Genomic DNA, 19,198 nt, shown 5'->3' on the forward strand with positions numbered 1-19,198 from the left:
AGCCTTTACCCGCGGCCCCGTCCGCAAGGAGAAAATGAAATATGTGGGCTATTCACGTTAGCCTGCTTATAAAGTTATCTGTTTAAAATTTTTTTTCTGTCTAATGCATTTTATTTTTGTAATTGAGTAAAAAAAAGAACTTTATGAGCTGATAACCTGATAGGATCCCAAAATGATAACGAAATTATCCAGAAAAAGCCACGAAATGACCCCGACGCTATCGCGGACGGATCCCGAAAACCATCCGGAAACGCCCCGGAAGTGTTTCCAAAAGTTCCCGAAGTAGTCCCAAAAAAACCCGAAATAACAACGACACGGTTCTAGACTTATCCAGATAACCACACAGAAATGATGCCTGAAGGGTACCAAATTGATCCCGAAATAGTCCCGAAAAAGTTCCGAAATTACCCTGACGGGCTCCCGGACGGATCTCAGAAACCATCCAGAAAATATCCAGGAAGGGTCCCTAAATTATCCCGACTAACTCCAGAAAAAGTTCCGAAATGGCTCAGAGGGGATCCACGATGGATCGCGAAAACCATACAGAAATGATTCCGGAAGGATTCCAAAATGATCCCGAAATAGTCCGGAATTGACCCAGATGGGATCCCGCACAGATCCAGAAATGATCCCGGAAGGGTACAAAAACTATCCCGGAAAAGTAACAAAAAATCCCGAAATGGCTCCTACGGCATCCCGGACGGATCCAGAAATGATCTCGGAAGGGTCCCCAAATGATCCCAAAATGGTCCCGAAATGACCCTGATGGATCCGGCAAACCATCAAGAAATTATGCCGAAAGGGTCCCAAAATGATCCCGAAATAATACAGAAAAAGTCACGAAACGACCCCTAGAGGATCCCCAAATGATCGCGTATTAGCCCCGAAAAGGTCCCGAAATAACCCCGAGGGGATCCCGGACAAATCCCGAAAACCATCCAGAAATGATGCCGGAAGGGATCCCAAATGATTCCGTAAAAGTCCCGCATTGAATCCCAAGGGGTCCCGAACGGATACCGAAAATCATCCAGAAGTGACGCCGGAAAGGTCCTCAAATGATCACCTAATAGTCCCGAAATTACCCTTAAGGGGTCATGGACGGATCCCATAAACCATCCAGAAATGATCCCGATATATTCCCGAAGAAGTCCCGAAATGACCCTGACGGGATCTCGAACGTACCCCTAAATGACCCTGACGGGATCCCGGACAGATCCCGAAATCCATCCAGAAATGATCTTGGGAGGGACCCCAAATGATCCCGAAAAAGTCCCGCAATGATTCCGAGGGGATCCTGATCGGATACCGATAACCATCCAGAAGTGATGCCGGAAAGTTCCTCAAATGATCACCTAATACCAAAATGACCCTGACGGCATCCCGGACTGATCCCAAAATCCATCCAGAAATGATCTTGGGAAGGTCCCAAAATTATCCCGAAATAGTCTCGGAAAAGTTCAGAAATTACCCTGACGGGTTCCCGGACGAATCCTGAAAGCCATCTCTAAATGATCCCGAAAAAGTCCCGAAATGACCCTGACTGGACCCCGAAAGGATTCCGAAAACTATCCAGAAATGATGCCGGAAATGTCCTCAAATGATCACCTAATAGTTCCGAAAAGACCCTGACGGGATCCCGAACGGATCCCGACAACTATCTAGAAATGATGTCGAAAGGGCCCGCAAATGATCCCGTATTAGTCGAGAAAAAGTCCCGAAATGAACCCGACGGGATGCCGGACGAATCCCAAAAACCAGCCAGAAATGTTGCCGGAAGAGACACCAAATGATCCCAAAAAAGTCCCGCAATAATTCCGACGGGATCCTGAGCGGATACCGAAAACCATCCAGAAGTGATGCCGAAAAGGTCCTCAAATGATCACCTAATAGTCCCAAAATGACCCTGACGGCATCCCGGACAGATCCCGAAATCCATCCAGAAATGATCTTGGGAGGGTCCCAAAATTATCCCGAAATAGTCTGGGAAAAGTCCAGAAATTACCCTGACGGATACCGGACGAATCCTGAAAACCAATCTTAAATGATGCCGAAAAAGTCCCGAAATGACCCTGATGGGACCCGGAAAGGATCCCGAAAACTAACCAGAAATGATGCCGGAAAGGTCCTCAAATGATCTCCCAATAGTTCCGAAAAGACCCTGATGGGATCCCGAACGGATCCCGACAACTCTCCAGAAATGATACCGAAAGGGCCCTCAAATGATCCCGTATTAGTAGAGAAAAAGTCCCGAAATGACCCCGACGGGATACCGGACGAATCCCAAAAACCATCCAGAAATGATTTTGGAAGGGACCCCAATGATCCCGAAAAAGTCCCGCAATTATTCCGACGGGAATCTGAACGGATACCGAAAACCATCCAGAAGTGATGCCGGAACGGTCCTCAAATGCTCACCTAATAGTCCCAAAATGACCCTGAGGGCATCCCGGACAAATCCCGAAATCCATCCAGAAATGATCTTGGGAAGGTCCCAAAATGATCCCGAAATAGTCTCGGAAAAGTCCAGAAATTACCCTGACGGGTTCCCGGACGAATCCTGAAAGCCATCCTTAAATGATCCCGAAAAAGCCCCGAAATGACCCTGACGGGATCCCGAAAGGATTCCAAAAACTATCCAGAAATGATGCCGGAAAGGTCCTCAAATGATCCCCTAATAGTTCCGAAATGACCGTGACGGGATCCCGAACGGATCCCGACAACTATCCAGAAATTATGCCGAAAGGGTCCGCAAATGATCCCGTATTAGTCGAGAAAAAGTCCCGAAATGACCCCGACGGGATCCCGGACGAATCCCAAAAACCATCCAGAAATGATGCCGGTAGGTATCCCAAATGATCCCGAAATAATGCCGAAATGACCTCGTCGGCATCCCGGACGGATACCGAAAATTATCCAGAAATGATGCCGGAAAGGTCCACAAATGATCCCCTAATAGTCCCGAAATTACCCTGATGGGATCTCGGGCGGATCCCGAAAACCATCCAGAAATGATGCCGGAAGAGCCCCCAAATGATCCCGGAAAATCCCCAAATGACCCCGACGATATCCCGGACGGATCCCGAAAACCATCCAGAAATGATGCCGGAAGAGCCCCCAAATGATCCCGAAAAAGTCCCCAAATGACCCCGACGAGATCCCGCACGGATCCCGAAAACCATCCAGAAATGATGCTGGAAGGGTCCCCAAATGATCCCGAAATAAAACAGAAAAAGTCACGAAACGACTCCTAGAGGATCCCCAAATGATCCCGTATTAGCCCCAAAAAAGTCCCAAAATGACCCTGACTGGATCCCGAAAGGATTCCGAAAACAATACAGAAATGATGCCGGAAAGGTCCTCAAATGATCCCCTAATAGTCCCGAAATGACCGTGACGGGATCCCGACAACTATCCAGAAATGATGCCGAAAGGGTCCGCAAATGATCCCGTATTAGTCGAAAAAAAGTCCCGAAAGGACCACGACGGGATCCCGGACGAATCCCAAAAACCATCCAGAAATGATGCCGGTAGGTATCCCAAATGATCCCGAAATAGTCCCGAAATGACCTCGTCGGCATCTCGGACGGATCCCGAAAATTATCCAGAAATGAAGCCGCAAAGGTTCCCAAATGATCCCCTAATAGTCCCGAAACTACCCTAATGGGATCCCGGACGGATCCCGAAAACCATCCAGAAATGATGCCGAAAGGGTTCCCAAATGATCCCGTATTAGTCGCGAAAAAGTTCCGAAATGACCCCGACGGGATCCCGGACGGATCCCGAAAACCATCCAGAAATAATGCCGAAAGGGTTCCCAAATGATCCCGCATTAGTCGCGAAAAAGTACCGAAATGACCCCGACGGGATCCCGGACGGATCCCGAAAACCTTCCAGAAATGAAGCCGGATGAGCCCCAAAATGATCCCGAAAAAGTCCCCAAATGACCCCGACGAGATCCCGGACGGATCCCGAAAACCATCCAGAAATGATGCCGGAAGAGCCCCCAAATGATCCCGAAAAAGTCCCCAAATGACCCCGACGATATCCCGGACGGATCCCGAAAACCATCCAGAAATGATGCCGGAAGAGCCCCCAAATGATCCCGAAAAAGTCCCCATATGACCCCGACGAGATCCCGCACGGATCCCGAAAACCATCCAGAAATGATGCCGGAAGGGTCCCCAAATGATCGCGAAATAGTCCCGAAACGATTCCGGAATAGTCCCGAAAATGTTCCAAAATAACCCCGACGGAATCCCGGACGGATCCCGTAAACTATACAGAAATGATCCCGGAAGGGTCCCAAAATGATCCCGAAATAGTCCCGAAAAAGTCCCGAAATTACCCCGTCGTAATCCCGGACCGATCCCGAAAACCATCCAGAAATGATCCCTGAAGGGTCTCGATATGACCCTTACGGGATTACAAATAATGTGAAGCTAATTATAAAACCATGTTAATAAGGCAGCAGGCGCATTGGAGCGAATAAAAAGTTAGATAGAAACATACAGGTAAAGCTAATAAAAGCGTGCTAATAAAAACAATTGATGGAGGGCGGATGGCGGGAGTAGAGGAGAGGACCACTGATCGTTCCTCCAAAATTGTCTAGATCTCGTTCTGTATGTACCAGATACCAAAAACTATTGATTTAGGAGAAAATTTAGATTGAGTTATAAAAATTTATGGATTATACACCAGAGGGGGAGATAAAGGGGGCGGGCGGAGGGTGTCACTGCTTACTTTGTAAGCCCTCGACTTATTTGACCCCTTGAGTCTGTGATATTGGTGAAGGCCAGTATACGTAAAGTTATAATGTGTAAAAATTATGAAAAATAATTTCTCGAAGGGTCGTGGGACCCCCACCCCTCTTTCCATGTTCGAAAAAAATTTCGCTAGTAGACTACTGTCTGTGTCCCAAATTTCATCAAAATCCGTGTAGCCATTCTGGCGTGATTCAGTCGCAAAGACGAAAAAATATAATAATTACATTACAACTGTTCCTAGGGGGCGGGGACCACCCCCCTTTTGAAAAATATATAGCTAGTAGATCCTTCTAGACTATTGGCTATATGTGTGCAAAATTCCATCCAAATCGGTCCAGCCGTTCTTGCGTTATTGAGTCACAAAGACAAACGTCTGGACAAACATCCAAACATCCAAACATCCAAACATCCAAACATCCAAACATCCAAACATCCAAACATCTAAACATCCAAACATCCAAACATCCAAACATCTTAACATCCAAACTTTCCCATCTAATCTAATATATATTATAAATGGCAAAGTTTGGATGTTAAGATGTTTGGATGTTTGGATGTTTAGATGTTTGGATGTTTGGATGTTTGGATGTTTGGATGTTTGGATGTTTGGATGTTTGGATGTTTGGATGTTTGTCCAGACGTTTGTCTTTGTGACTCAATAACGCAAGAACGGCTGGACCGATTTGGATGAAATTTTGCACACATATAGCCAATAGTCTAGAAGGATCTACTAGCTATATATTTTTCAAAAGGGGCGTGGTCCCCGCCCCCTAGGAACGGTTATAATTTAATTATTATATTTTTTCGTCTTTGCGACTGAATCGCGCCAGAATGGCTACACGGATTTTGATGAAATTTGGGACACAGACAGTAGTCTACTAGCGAAATTTTTTTCGAACATGGAAAGAGGGGTGGGGGTCCCACGACCCTTCGAGAAATTATTTTTCCTAATTTTTACACATTATAACTTTACGTATACTGACCTTCACCAATATCACAGACTCAAGGGGTCAAATAAGTCGAGGGCTTACAAAGTAAGCAGTGACACCCTCCGCCCGACCCCCTTTATCTCCCCCTCTGGTGTAAAATCCATAAATTGTTATAACTCAATCTAAATTTTCTCCTAAATCAATAGTTTTTGGTATCTGGTACTTACAGAACGAGATCTAGACAATTTTGGAGGAACGATCAGTGGTCCTCTCCTCTACTCCCGCCATCCGCCCTCCATCAATTGTTTTTATTAGCACGCTTTTATTAGCATTACCTGTATGTTTCTATCTAACTTTTTATTCGCTCCAATGCGCCTGCTGCCTTATTAACATGGTTTTATAATTAGCTTCACTTTATTTGTAATCCCGTAAGGGTCATATCGAGACCCTTCCGGGATCATTTCTGGATGGTTTTCGGGATCGGTCCGGGATTACGCCGGGGTAATTTCGGGACTTTTTCGGGACTATTTCGGGATCATTTTGGGACCCTTCCGGGATCATTTCTGTATAGTTTACGGGATCCGTCCGGGATCCCGTCGGGATTATTTTGGAACATTTTCGGGACTATTCCGGAATCATTTCGGGACTATTTCGCGATCATTTGGGGACCCTTCCGGCATCATTTCTGGATGGTTTTCGGGATCCGTGCGGAATCTCGTCGGGGTCATATGGGGACTTTTTCGGGATCATTTGAGGGCTCTTCCGGCATCATTTCTGGATGGTTTTCGGGATCCGTCCGGGATATCGTCGGGTCATTTGGGGACTTTTTCGGGATCATTTGGGGGCTCTTCCGGCATCATTTCTGGATGGTTTTCGGGATCCGTCCGGGATCTCGTCGGGGTCATTTGGGGACTTTTTCGGGATCATTTGGGGGCTCATCCGGCATCATTTCTGGATGGTTTTCGGGATCCGTCCGGGATCCCGTCGGGGTCATTTCGGGACTTTTTCGCGACTAATACGGGATCATTTGGGAACCCTTTCGGCATCATTTCTGGACGGTTTTCGGGATCCGTCCGGGATCCCGTCGGGGTCATTTCGGGACTTTTTCGCGACTAATACGGGATCATTTGGGAACCCTTTCGGCATCATTTCTGGATGGTTTTCGGGATCCGTCCGGGATCCCATCAGGGTAATTTCGGGACTATTAGGGGATCATTTGGGAACCTTTCCGGCATCATTTCTGGATAATTTTCGGGATCCGTCCGGGATGCCGACGAGGTAATTTCGGGACTATTTCGGGATCATTTGGGATACCTACCGGCATCATTTCTGGATGGTTTTTGGGATTCGTCCGGGATCCCGTCGTGGTCATTTCGGGACTTTTTCTCGACTAATACGGGATCATTTGCGGACCCTTTCGGAATGATAGTTGTCGGGATCCCGTCACGGTCATTTCGGGACTATTAGGAGACCATTTGAGGACCTTTCCGGCATCATTTCTGGATTGTTTTCGGAATCCCTTCGGGATCCCGTCAGGGTCATTTTGGGACTTTTTCGGATCATTTAAGGATGGCTTTCAGGATTCGTCCGGGAACCCGTCAGGGTAATTTCTGGACTTTTCCGAGACTATTTCGGGATCATTTTGGGACCTTCCCAAGATCATTTCTGGATGGATTTCGGGATCGGTCCGGGATGCTGTCAGGGTCATTTTGGGACTATTAGGTGATCATTTGAGGATCTCCGGCATCACTTCTGGATGGTTTTCGGTGTCCGCTCAGGATCCCGTCGGAATAATTGCGGGACTTTTTCGGGATCATTTGGGGTTCCTTCCGGCATCATTTATGGATGGTTTTTAAGATTCGTCCGGCATCCCGTCGGGGCCATTTTAGGACTTTTTCTCGACTAATACGGGATAATTTTAGAAATAAGATTTTTCAATTAGAAGAAAATTTTTCTAAGCGGGGTCGCCCCTCGGCAGTGTCTGGCAAGCGCTCCGATTGTATTTCTGCCATGAAAAGCTCTCAGTGAAAACTCATCTGACTTGCAGATGCCGTTCGGAGTCGGCATAAAACATGTAGGTCCCGTCCGGCCAATTTGTAGGGAAAAATCAAGAGGAGCACGACGCAAATTGGAAGAGAAGCTCGGCCTTAGATCTCTTCGGAGGTTATCGCGCCTTACATTTATTTTTTTTTTTTTAATACGGGATAATTTGCGGGCCCTTTCGGTATCATTTCTGGATAGTTGTCAGGATCCGTTCGGGATCCCGTCAGGGTCTTTTCGGAACTATTAGGAGATCTTTTGAGGACCTTTCCGGCATCATTTCTGGATAGTTTTCGGGATCCTTTCGGGGTCCTATCAGGGTCATTTCGGGACTTTTTCGGCAACATTTAAGATTGGTTTTCAGGATTCGTCCGGGATCCCGTCAGGGTAATTTCTGGACTTTTTCGAGACTATTTCGGGATCATTTTGGGACCAGCCCAAGATCATTTCTGGATGGATTTCGGGATCTGTCCGGGATGCCGTCAGAATCATTTTGGGACTATTAGGTGATCATTTGAGGACCTTTCCGGCATCACTTCTGCATGGTTTTCGGTATCCGTTCAGGATTCCGTCGGAATAATTGCGGGACTTTTTCGGGATCATTTGGGGTCCCTTCCGGCATCATTTTTGGATGGTTTTTGGGATTCGTCCGGCATCCCGTCGGGGTCATTTCGGGACTTTTTCTCGACTAATACCGGATCATTTGGGGACCTTTTCGGCATCATTTCTGTATGGTTTTCGGGATCCGTTCGGGATCCCGTCGGGTTCATTTCTGGACTTTTTCTCGACTAATACGGGATCATTTGGGGTAGCTTCCGGCAGCATTGCTAGATGGTTTTCGGGATCCGTCCGGGATCCAATCAGGGCCATTTCGGGACTATTTCGGGATTATTTGGGGTACCTTCCGGCATCATTTCTAGATGGTTTTCGGGATCCGTCCGGGATCCCGTCATGGTCATTTCGGTACTATTTCGGGATCATTTGAGATACCTTTCGGCACCATTTCTAGATGGTTTACGGGATCCGTTCGGGAGCCCGTCAGGTTAATTTCGGAACTATTTCGGGATCCTTTGGGGTACCTTCCGGCATCATTTCTATATGGTTTTGAGGATCCGTCCGGGATCCCGTCGGGGTCATTTCGGGAATTTTTCTCGACTAATACGGGATCATTTGGGGATGCTTTCGGCATCATTTCTGGATGGTTTTCGGGATCCGTCCAGTATCCCGCCGGGGTCATTTCGGGACTATTTCGGGATCATTTGGGGTACCTTCCGGCATCATTTCTAGATGGTTTTCGAGATCCGTCCGGGATCCCGTCGGAGTTATTTCGGGACTTTTTTCTGGATTATTTCGGGATCATTTTGGGACCCTTGCGGGATAATTTCTGCATGATTTTCGGGATCTGTCCGGGATCCGTCGGAGTTATTTCGGGAGTTTTTCGGGACTATTTTGGGATCAATTTTGGACCATTTCGGGATAATTTCTGAATGATTTTCGGGATTCGTCCGGAATCCCGTCGGAGTTATTGCTGGACTTTTCCGGGATCATTTGGGGATCCCCCTAGATTCATGGATGGTTTTAGTGATCCCGTCAGGGTCAAATGGGTACTTTTCGGGACTATTTCGAGATCATTTGGAGACCCTTCCGGCATTATTTCGGAATGTTTCTCGGGATCCATATGGAATCCCGTCAGCGTACTTTGGAAACTTTTTCAGGGCTATATCGTGTTCCGGCAAAAACATTTCGGGACTTTTTTGGGAGTATTTCGGTATTATTTCAGGATGGATACTTCAGGGATAATTTCTGGATTATTTTCTGAATCCCTGCAGGATCCCGTCAGGATTATTTTGGGACCCCTCCGGGATAATTTATGGGTCATTCTCGGGATCTGTCCGGGATCCCGTCGGAGTTATTTCGGGAATTTTTCTGGATTATTTCGGGATCATTTTGGGACCCTTGCGGTATAATTTCTGTATGATTTTCGGGATCTGTCCGGGATTCCGTTGGAGTTTTTTCGGGACTTTTTCCGGACTTTTTCCGGGATCAATTCTGTATGGTTTTCGGGGTCCCGCCACGGTAATTTCAGGAATTTTTCGGGACTATTTCGGAATCATTTTGGTACCCCTCCTGGTTAATTTCTGGATGATTTTCGGGATCTGCCCGGAAATTTTGGTATCATCTTGGGTCCGGGATCATTTTAGGTCTCTTCGCAACCGGTAGTTCAGCACACATGCCTTTTTATATTATGAGCTTTTATGGCCGTGCATTTGCTGCTAACAGAGCTTTTTCGTTCAATTTTTTAAGTTTTTTCAATGAATCGTGTAACGAACTGTTATAACTATAATTACACTTTTTTTAATATTTTAACCAACTAAATACCCGAAAAGCAACACTATTTTCATCTAAAAAATTCTCTTTGGTTTTAGCTAATTGTAGTTTCACTCCTTTGTTCTATGAGTAGTAATTCTTTCACCCCTCTCATATCAATTAATTTAATTTAAAAACAAAATGTATTTTTTTTTAATTCGAGAAAACTGTACTGTGCTATTCATGAAAGCGTACCTTTCAGCTTATCTTCTTATTTAGTTCTTTTTTTTACTAAATTACAAAAATAAAATACATTAGACAAAAATAATTTTTAAACAGATAACTTGATAAGCAGGCTAACGTGAATAGCACATATATTTTTTTTCTCCTTGCGGACGGGGCCGCGGGTAAAGGCTAGTATCTAATATATATTATAAATGGCAAAGTTTGGATGTGAAGATGTTTGGATGTTTGGATGTTTGGATGTTTGGATGTTTGGATGTTTGTCCAGACGTTTGTCTTAGTGACTCAATCACGCAACAACGGCTGGACCGATTTGGATGAAATTTTGCACACATATAGCCAATAGTCTAGAAGGATCTACTAACTATATATTTTTGAAAAGGGGCGTGGTCCCCGCCCCCTAGGAACAGTTATAATTGAATTATTATATTTTTTCGTCTTTGCGACTGAATCACGCCAGAATGGCTACACGGATTTTGATGAAATTTGGGACACAGACAGTAGTCTACTAGCGAAATTTTTTTCGAACATGGAAAGAGGGGTGGGGGTCCCACGACCCCTTCGAGAAATTATTTTTCAATAATTTTTACACATTATAACTTTACGTACACTGGCCTTCACCAATATCACAGACTCAAGGGGTCAAATAAGTCTAGGGCTTACAAAGTAAGCAGTGACACCCTCCGCCCGCCCCCCCTTCCTTTATCTCCCCCTCTGGTGTAAAATCTATAAATTGTTATAACTCAATATAAATTTTCTCCTAAATCAATAGTTTTTGGTATCTGGTACATACAGAACGAGATCTAGACAATTTTGGAGGAACGATCAGTGGTCCTCTCCTCTACTCCCGCCATCCGCCCTCCATCAATTGTTTTTATTAGCACGCTTTTATTAGCTTTACCTGTATGTTTCTATGTAACTTTTTATTCGCTCCAATGCGCCTGCTGCCTTATTAACATGGTTTTATAATTAGCTTCACCTTATTTGTAATCCCGTAAGGGTCATATCGAGACCCTCCGGGATCATTTCTGGATGGTTTTCGGGATCGGTCCGGGATTACGCCGGGGTAATTTCGGGAATTTTTCGGGACTATTTCGGGATCATTTTGGGACCCTTCCGGGATCATTTCTGTATAGTTTTCGGGATCCGTCCGGGATCCCGTCGGGGTTATTTTGGGACATTTTCGGGACTATTCCGGAATCATTTCGGGACTATTTCGCGATCATTTGGGGACCCTTCCGGCATCATTTCTGGATGGTTTTCGGGATCCGTCCGGGATCCCGTCGGGGTACTTTCGGGATCATTTGCGTACCTTCAAGAGATAAATTCTTGATGGTTTCCGGGATCATTACGGGACTTTTTCGGGGTCAGTTTGGGTCCTTTCCGTAATCATTCCTCGATGGTTTTAGGGATCCGTACGGGATCCCGTCGGGACCATTTCGGGGCTATTTCGGGATCATTAGGGGTACCTTCCGGCATCATTTCTGCATGGTTTTCGAGATCCGTCCGCGATCCCGTCAGGGTCATTTCGGGACTATTTCGGGATAATTTGGGGTACCTGCCTGCATCATTTCTGGATGGTTTTCGGTATCCGTCCGGGATCCCGTCGGTGTCATTTCAGGACCATTTGGGGTCCATTCCGTCATCATTTCTGGATGGTTTTCGGGATCCGTCCGGGATCCTGTCGGGGTCATTTTGGGACTTTTGCGGGATCATTTGGGGTCTCTTCCGGCATCATTTCTGGATGGTTTTCGGGATCCGTCCGGGACCCTGTCGGGTCATTTTGGGACTTTTGCGGGATCATTTGGGGTCTCTTCCGGCATCATTTCTGGATGGTTTACGGGATCCGTCCGGGATCCTGTCGGGGTAATTTTGGGACTTTTGCGGGATCATTTGGGGTCTCTTCCGGCATCATTTCTGGATGGTTTACGGGATCCGTCCGGGATCCTGTCGGGTCATTTTGGGACTTTTGCGGGATCATTTGGGGTCTCTTCCGGCATCATTTCTGGATGGTTTACGGGATCCGTCCGGGATCCTGTCGGGGTCATTTTGGGATTTTTGCGGGATCATTTGGGGTCTCTTCCAGCATCATTTCTGGATGGTTTTCGGGATCCGTCCGGGATCCTGTCGGGGTTATTTTGAGACTTTTGCGGGATCATTTGGGGTCTCCTCCGGCATCATTTCTGGATGGTTTACGGGATCCGTCCGGGATCCTGTCGGTGTCATTTTGGGACTTTTGCGGGATCATTTGGGGTCTCTTCCGGCATCATTTCTGGATGGTTTACGGGATCCGTCCGGGATCCTGTCGGGGTCATTTTGGGACTTTTGCGGGATCATTTGGGGTCTCTTCCGGCATCATTTCTGGATGGTTTACGGGATCCGTCCGGGACCCTGTCGGGGTCATTTCGGGACTTTTTCGCGACTAATACGGGAAACCTTTCGGCATAATTTTTGGATGGTTTTCGGGATCCGTCCGGGATCCCGTCGGGGTCATTTCGGAACTTTTTCGCGGCTAATACGGGATCATTTGGGAACCCTTTCGGCATGGTTTTCGGGATCCGTCCGGGATTCCATCAGGGTAATATCGGGACTATTAGGGGATCATTTGGGGACCTTTCCGGCATCATTTCTGGATAATTTTCGGGATCCGTGCGGGATGCCGACGAGGTCATTTCGCGACTATTTCGGGATACCTAGCGGCATCATTTCTGGATGGTTTTTGGGAGTCGTCCGGGATCCCGTCGAGGTCATTTCGGGACTTTTCCTCGACTAATACGGGATCATTTGCCGACCCTTTCGGCATCACTTCTGGATAGTTGTCGGGATCCATTCGGGATCCGTTCGGGATCCCGTCACGGTCATTTCGGGACTATTAGGGGATCATTTAAGGACCTTTCCGGCATCATTTCTGTATAGTTTTCGGAATCCTTTCGGGATCCCGTCACGGTAATTTCGGGACTATTTCGGGATCATTTTGGGACCTTCCGAAGATCATTTATGGATGGATTTCGGGATCCTTTCGGGGTCCCGTCACGGTCATTTCGGGACTATTTCGGGATCATTTTGGGACCTTCCCAAGATCATTTCTGGATGAATTTCGGGATCTGTCCGGGATGCCGTCAGGGTCATTTTGGGACTATTAGGTGATCATTTGAGGACGTTTCCGGCATCACTTCTGCATGGTTTTAGGTAGCCGTTCAGGATCCCGTCGGAATAATTGCGGAACTTTTTCGGGATCATTTGGGGTCCCTTCCGGCATAATTTCTGGATGGTTTTTGGGATTCATCCGGCAGCCCGTCGGGGTCATTTCGGGACTTTTTCTCGACTAATACGGGAACATTTGCGGACCCTTTCGGCATCATTTCTAGATAGTTGTCGGGATCCGGTCGGGATCCCCGTCAGTGTCTTTTCGGAACTATTAGGAGTTCATTTGAGGATCTTTCCGACATCATTTCTGGATAGTTTTCGGGATCGTTTCGGGGTCCCGTCAGGGTAATTTCGGAACTTTTTCGGGATCATTTAAGGATGGCTTTCAGGATTTATCCGGGAACCCGTCAGGGTAATTTCTGGACTTTTCCGAGACTTTTTGGGATCATTTGGGGTCCCTCCCAAGATCATTTCTGGATAGATTTCGGGATCTGTCCGGGATCACGTCAGGGTCATTTAGGGATGCGTTCGAGATCCCGTCAGGGTCCTTTCGGGACTATATCGAGATCATTTCTGGATGGTTTACGGGATCCGTCCAGGATCCCTTAAGGGTCATTTCGGGACTATTAGGTGATCATTTGAGGACCTTTCCGGCATCACTTCTGAATGATTTTCGGTATCCGTTCGGGATCCCGTCGGAATCATTGCGGGACTTTTTCGGAATCATTTGGGATCCCTTCCGGCATCATTTCTGGATGGTTTTCGGGATTCGTCCGGGATCACGCCGAGGTTATTTCGGGACCTTTTCGGGGCTAATACGGGATCATTTGGGGATCCTCTATGGGTCGTTTCGTGACTTTTTCTATTTTATTTCGGGATCATTTGGGGACCCTTCCGAGATCATTTCTGGATGGTTTTTGGCATTCATCCGGCAGCCCGTCGGGGTCATTTCGGGACTTTTTCTCGACTAATACGGGAACATTTGCGGACCCTTTCGGCATCATTTCTAGATAGTTGTAGGGATCCGGTCGGGATCCCGTCAGTGTCTTTTCGGAACTATTAGGAGATCATTTGAGGACCTTTCCGACATCATTTCTGGATAGTTTTCGGGATCGTTTCGGGGTCCCGTCAGGGTAATTTCGGAACTTTTTCGGGATCATTTAAGGATGGCTTTCAGGATTTATCCGGGAACCCGTCAGGGTAATTTCTGGACTTTTCCGAGACTTTTTGGGATCATTTGGGGTCCCTCCCAAGATCATTTCTGGATAGATTTCGGGATCTGTCCGGGATCACGTCAGGGTCATTTAGGGATGCGTTCGAGATCCCGTCAGGGTCCTTTCGGGACTATATCGAGATCATTTCTGGATGGTTTACGGGATCCGTCCAGGATCCCTTAAGGGTCATTTCGGGACTATTAGGTGATCATTTGAGGACCTTTCCGGCATCACTTCTGAATGATTTTCGGTATCCGTTCGGGATCCCGTCGGAATCATTGCGGGACTTTTTCGGAATCATTTGGGATCCCTTCCGGCATCATTTCTGGATGGTTTTCGGGATTCGTCCGGGATCACGCCGGGGTTATTTCGGGACCTTTTCGGAGCTAATACGGGATCATTTGGGGATCCTCTATGGGTCGTTTCGTGACTTTTTCTATTTTATTTCGGGATCATTTGGGGACCCTTCCGAGATCATTTCTGGATCCGTCCGGGATGCCGTAGGAGCTATTTCTGGATTTTTTGTTACTTTTCAGGGATAGTTTTGGACCCTTCCGGGATTATTTCTGGATCTGTGCGGGATCCCATTTGGGTCATTTCGGGACCATTTCGGGATCATTTGGGAACCCTTCCGAGATCATTTCTGGATTCGTCCGGGATGCCGTAGGAGCCATTTCTGGATTTTTTGTTACTTTTCCGGGATAGTTTTGGACCCTTCCGGGATTATTTCTGGATCTGTGCGGGATCCCATTTGGGTCATTTCCGGACTATTTCGGGATCATTTTGGGACCCTTCCGGGTTCATTTCTGTATGGTTTTCGCGATCCGTCGTGGATCCCCTCGGAGCCATTTCGGAACGTTTATGGAGTATGTCGGGATAATTTAGGGACCCTTCCTGGATATTTTCTGGATGGTTTTTGAGGTCCGCCCGGGAGCCAGTCATGGTCATTTCGGAACCTTTTCGGGATCATTTTGGAACACCTTCACGGATCATTTCTGTGTGGTTCTCTGGATACGTCTAGAATCGTGTCGTTGTCATTTCTGGTTTTTTTTTGGGACTATTCCGGGAACTTTTGGAGACCCTTTCCGGGCATTTCTGGATGGTTTTCGGGATCCGTCCGCGATAACGTGGGAGTCATTTCGTAGCTTTTTCTGGATAATTTCGGGATCATTTGGGATCCTATCAGGTTATCAGCTCATTTAGTTCTTTTTTTTACTCAATTACAAAAATAAAATGCATTAGACAGAAAACAAAATTTTAAACAGATAACTTGATAAGCAGGCTAACGCGAGTAGCCCATATATTTAAATTTCTCCTTGCGGACTGGGCCGCGGGTAAAGGCTAGTATATTATAAATGGGAAAGTTTGGATGTTAAGATGTTTGGATGTTTGGATGTTTAGATGTTTGGATGTTTGGATGTTTGTCCAGACGTTTGTCTTTGTGACTCAATCACGCAAGAACGGCTGGACCGATTTGGATGAAATTTTGCACGCATATAGCCAATAGTCTAGAAGGATCTACTAGCTATATATTTTTCAAAAGGGGCGTGGTCCCCGCCCCCTAGGAACAGTTATAATTTAATTATTATATTTTTTCGTCTTTGCGTCTGAATCACGCCAGAATGGCTACACGGATTTTGATGAAATTTGGGACACAGACAGTAGTCTACTAGCGAAAGTTTTTCGAACATGGAAAGAGGGGTGGGGGTCCCACGACCCTTCGAGAAATTATTTTTCATAATTTTTACACATTATAACTTTACGTATACTGGCCTTCACCAATATCACAGACTCAAGGGGTCAAATAAGTCGAGGGCTTACAAAGTAAGCAGTGACACCCTCCGCCCGACCCCCTTTATCTCCCCCTCTGGTGTAAAATCCATAAATTGTTATAACTCAATCTAAATTTTCTCCTAAATCAATAGTTTTTGGTATCTGGTACATACAGAACGAGATCTAGACAATTTTGGAGGAACGATCAGTGGTCCTCTCCTCTACTCCCGCCATCCGCCCTCCATCAACTGTTTTTATTAGCACGCTTTTATTAGCTTTACCTGTATGTTTCTATCTAACTTTTTATTCGCTCCAATGCGCCTGCTGCCTTATTAACATGGTTTTATAATTAGCTTCACCTTATTTGTAATCCCGTAAGGGTCATATCGAGACCCTACCGGCATCATTTCTGGATGGTTTTCGGGATCGGTCCGGGATTACGCCGGGGTAATTTCGGGACTTTTTCGGGACTATTTCGGGATCCTTTTGGGACCCTTCCGGGATCATTTCTGTATAGTTTACGGGATCCGTCCGGGATCCCGTCGGGGTTATTTTGGAACATTTTCGGGACTATTCCGCAATCATTTCGGGACTATTTCGCGATCATTTGGGGACCCTTCCGGCATCATTTCTGCATGGTTTTCGGGATCCGTGCGGGATCTCGTCGGGGTCATATGGGGACTTTTTCGGGATCATTTGAGGGCTCTTCCGGCATCATTTCTGGATGGTTTTCGGGATCCGTCCGGGATATCGTCGGGGTCATTTGGGGACTTTTTCGGGATCATTTGGGGGCTCTTCCGACATCATTTCTGGATGGTTTTCGGGATCCGTCCTGGATCTCGTCGGGGTCATTTGGGGACTTTTTCGGGATCATTTTGGGGCTCATCCGGCATCATTTCTGGATGATTTTCGGGATCCGTCCGGGATCCCGTCGGGGTCATTTCGGGACTTTTTCGCGACTAATACGGGATCATTTGGGAACCCTTTCGGCATCATTTCTGGATGGTTTTCGGGATCCGTCCGGGATCCCGTCGGGATCATTTCGGGACTTTTTCGCGACTAATACGGGATCATTTGGGAACCCTTTCGGCATCATTTCTGGATGGTTTTCGGGATCCGTCCGGGATCCCATTAGGGTAATTTCGGGACTATTAGGGGATCATTTGGGAACCTTTCCGGCATCATTTCTGGATAATTTTCGGGATCCGTCCGGGATGCCGACGAGGTCATTTCGGGACTATTTCGGGATCATTTGGGATACCTACCGGCATCATTTCTGGATGGTTTTTGGGATTCGTCCGGGATCCCGTCGTGGTCCTTTCGGGACTTTTTTTCGACTAATACGGGATCATTTGCGGACCCTTTCGGCATCATTTCTGGATAGTTGTCGGGATCCCGTCACGGTCATTTCGGGACTATTAGGGGATCATTTGAGGACCTTTCCGGCATCATTTCTGTATTGTTTTCGGAATCCTTTCGGGATCCCGTCAGGGTCATTTTGGGACTTTTTTGGGGCTAATACGGGATCATTCGGGGATCCTCTAGGGGTCGTCTCGTGACTTTTTCTGTTTTATTTCGGGATCATTTGGGGACCCTTCCGGCATAATTTCTTGATGGTTTGCCGGATCCATCAGGGTCATTTCGGGACCATTTTGGGATCATTTGGGGACCCTTCCGAGATCATTTCTGGATCCGTCCGGGATGCCGTAGGAGCCATTTCGGGATTTTTTGTTACTTTTCCGGGATAGTTTTTGGACCCTTCCGGGATCATTTCTGGATCTGTGCGGGATCCCATCTGGGTCATTTCCGGACTATTTCGGGATCATTTTGGGATCCCTCCGGAATCATTTCTGTATGGTTTTCGCGATCCGTCGTTGATTCCCTCAGAGCCATTTCGGAACCTTTTCTGGAGTATGTCGGGGCCATTTGGGGACTTTTTCGGGATCATTTGGGGGCTCTTCCGGCATCATTTCTGGATGGTTTTCGGGATCCGTCCGGGATATCGTCGGGGTCATTTGGGGACTTTTTCGGGATCATTTGGGGGCTCTTCCGGCATCATTTCTGGATGGTTTTCGGGATCCGTCCGGGATCCCATCAGGGTAATTTCGGGACTATTAGGGGATCATTTGTGGACCTTTCCGGCATCATTTCTGGATAATTTTCGGTATCCGTTCGGGATCCCGTCACGGTCATTTCGGAACTATTAGGGGATCATTTGAGGACCTTTCCGGCATCATTTCTGGATAGTTTTTGGAATCCTTTCGGGATCCCGTCAGGGTCATTTCGGAGCTTTTTCGGAATCATTTCAGGATTCGTCCGGGAACCCGTCAGGGTAATTTCTGGACTTTTCCGAGACTATTTCGGGATCATTTTGGGACCTTCCCAAGATCATTTCTGGATGGATTTCGGGATTTGTCCGGGATGCCCTCAGGGTCATTTTGGGACTATTAGGTGAGCATTTGAGGACCGTTCCGGCATCACTTCTGCATGGTTTTCGGTATTCGTTCAGATTCCCGTCGGAATAATTGCGGGACTTTTTCGGGATCATTGGGGTCCCTCCCAAGACCATTTCTGGATGGATTTCGGGATCTGTCCGGGATCCCGTCAGGGTCATTTAGGGGTGCGTTCGAGATCCCGTCAGGGTCATTTCGGGACTTCTTCGGGAATATATCGGGATCATTTCTGGATGGTTTATGTGATCCGTTCATGACCCCTTAAGGGTCATTTCGGGACTATTAGGTGATCATTTGAGGACCTTTCCGGCGTCACTTCTGGATGATTT

At 46.9% G+C, this 19,198-nt stretch overlaps 1 protein-coding gene across 2 annotated transcripts in view; it reads left to right on the plus strand.

The window, feature by feature from the left end:
* The window catches only part of LOC137246817 (G-protein coupled receptor dmsr-1), a 796,706-nt gene that overhangs the window by 239,395 nt on the left and 538,113 nt on the right, over window positions 1–19,198 (plus strand). The window lies entirely within an intron of this gene.

This window comes from Eurosta solidaginis, chromosome 3, assembly GCF_040869045.1.
Source record: "Eurosta solidaginis isolate ZX-2024a chromosome 3, ASM4086904v1, whole genome shotgun sequence".
Taxonomy (NCBI): Eukaryota; Metazoa; Arthropoda; class Insecta; order Diptera; family Tephritidae; genus Eurosta; species Eurosta solidaginis.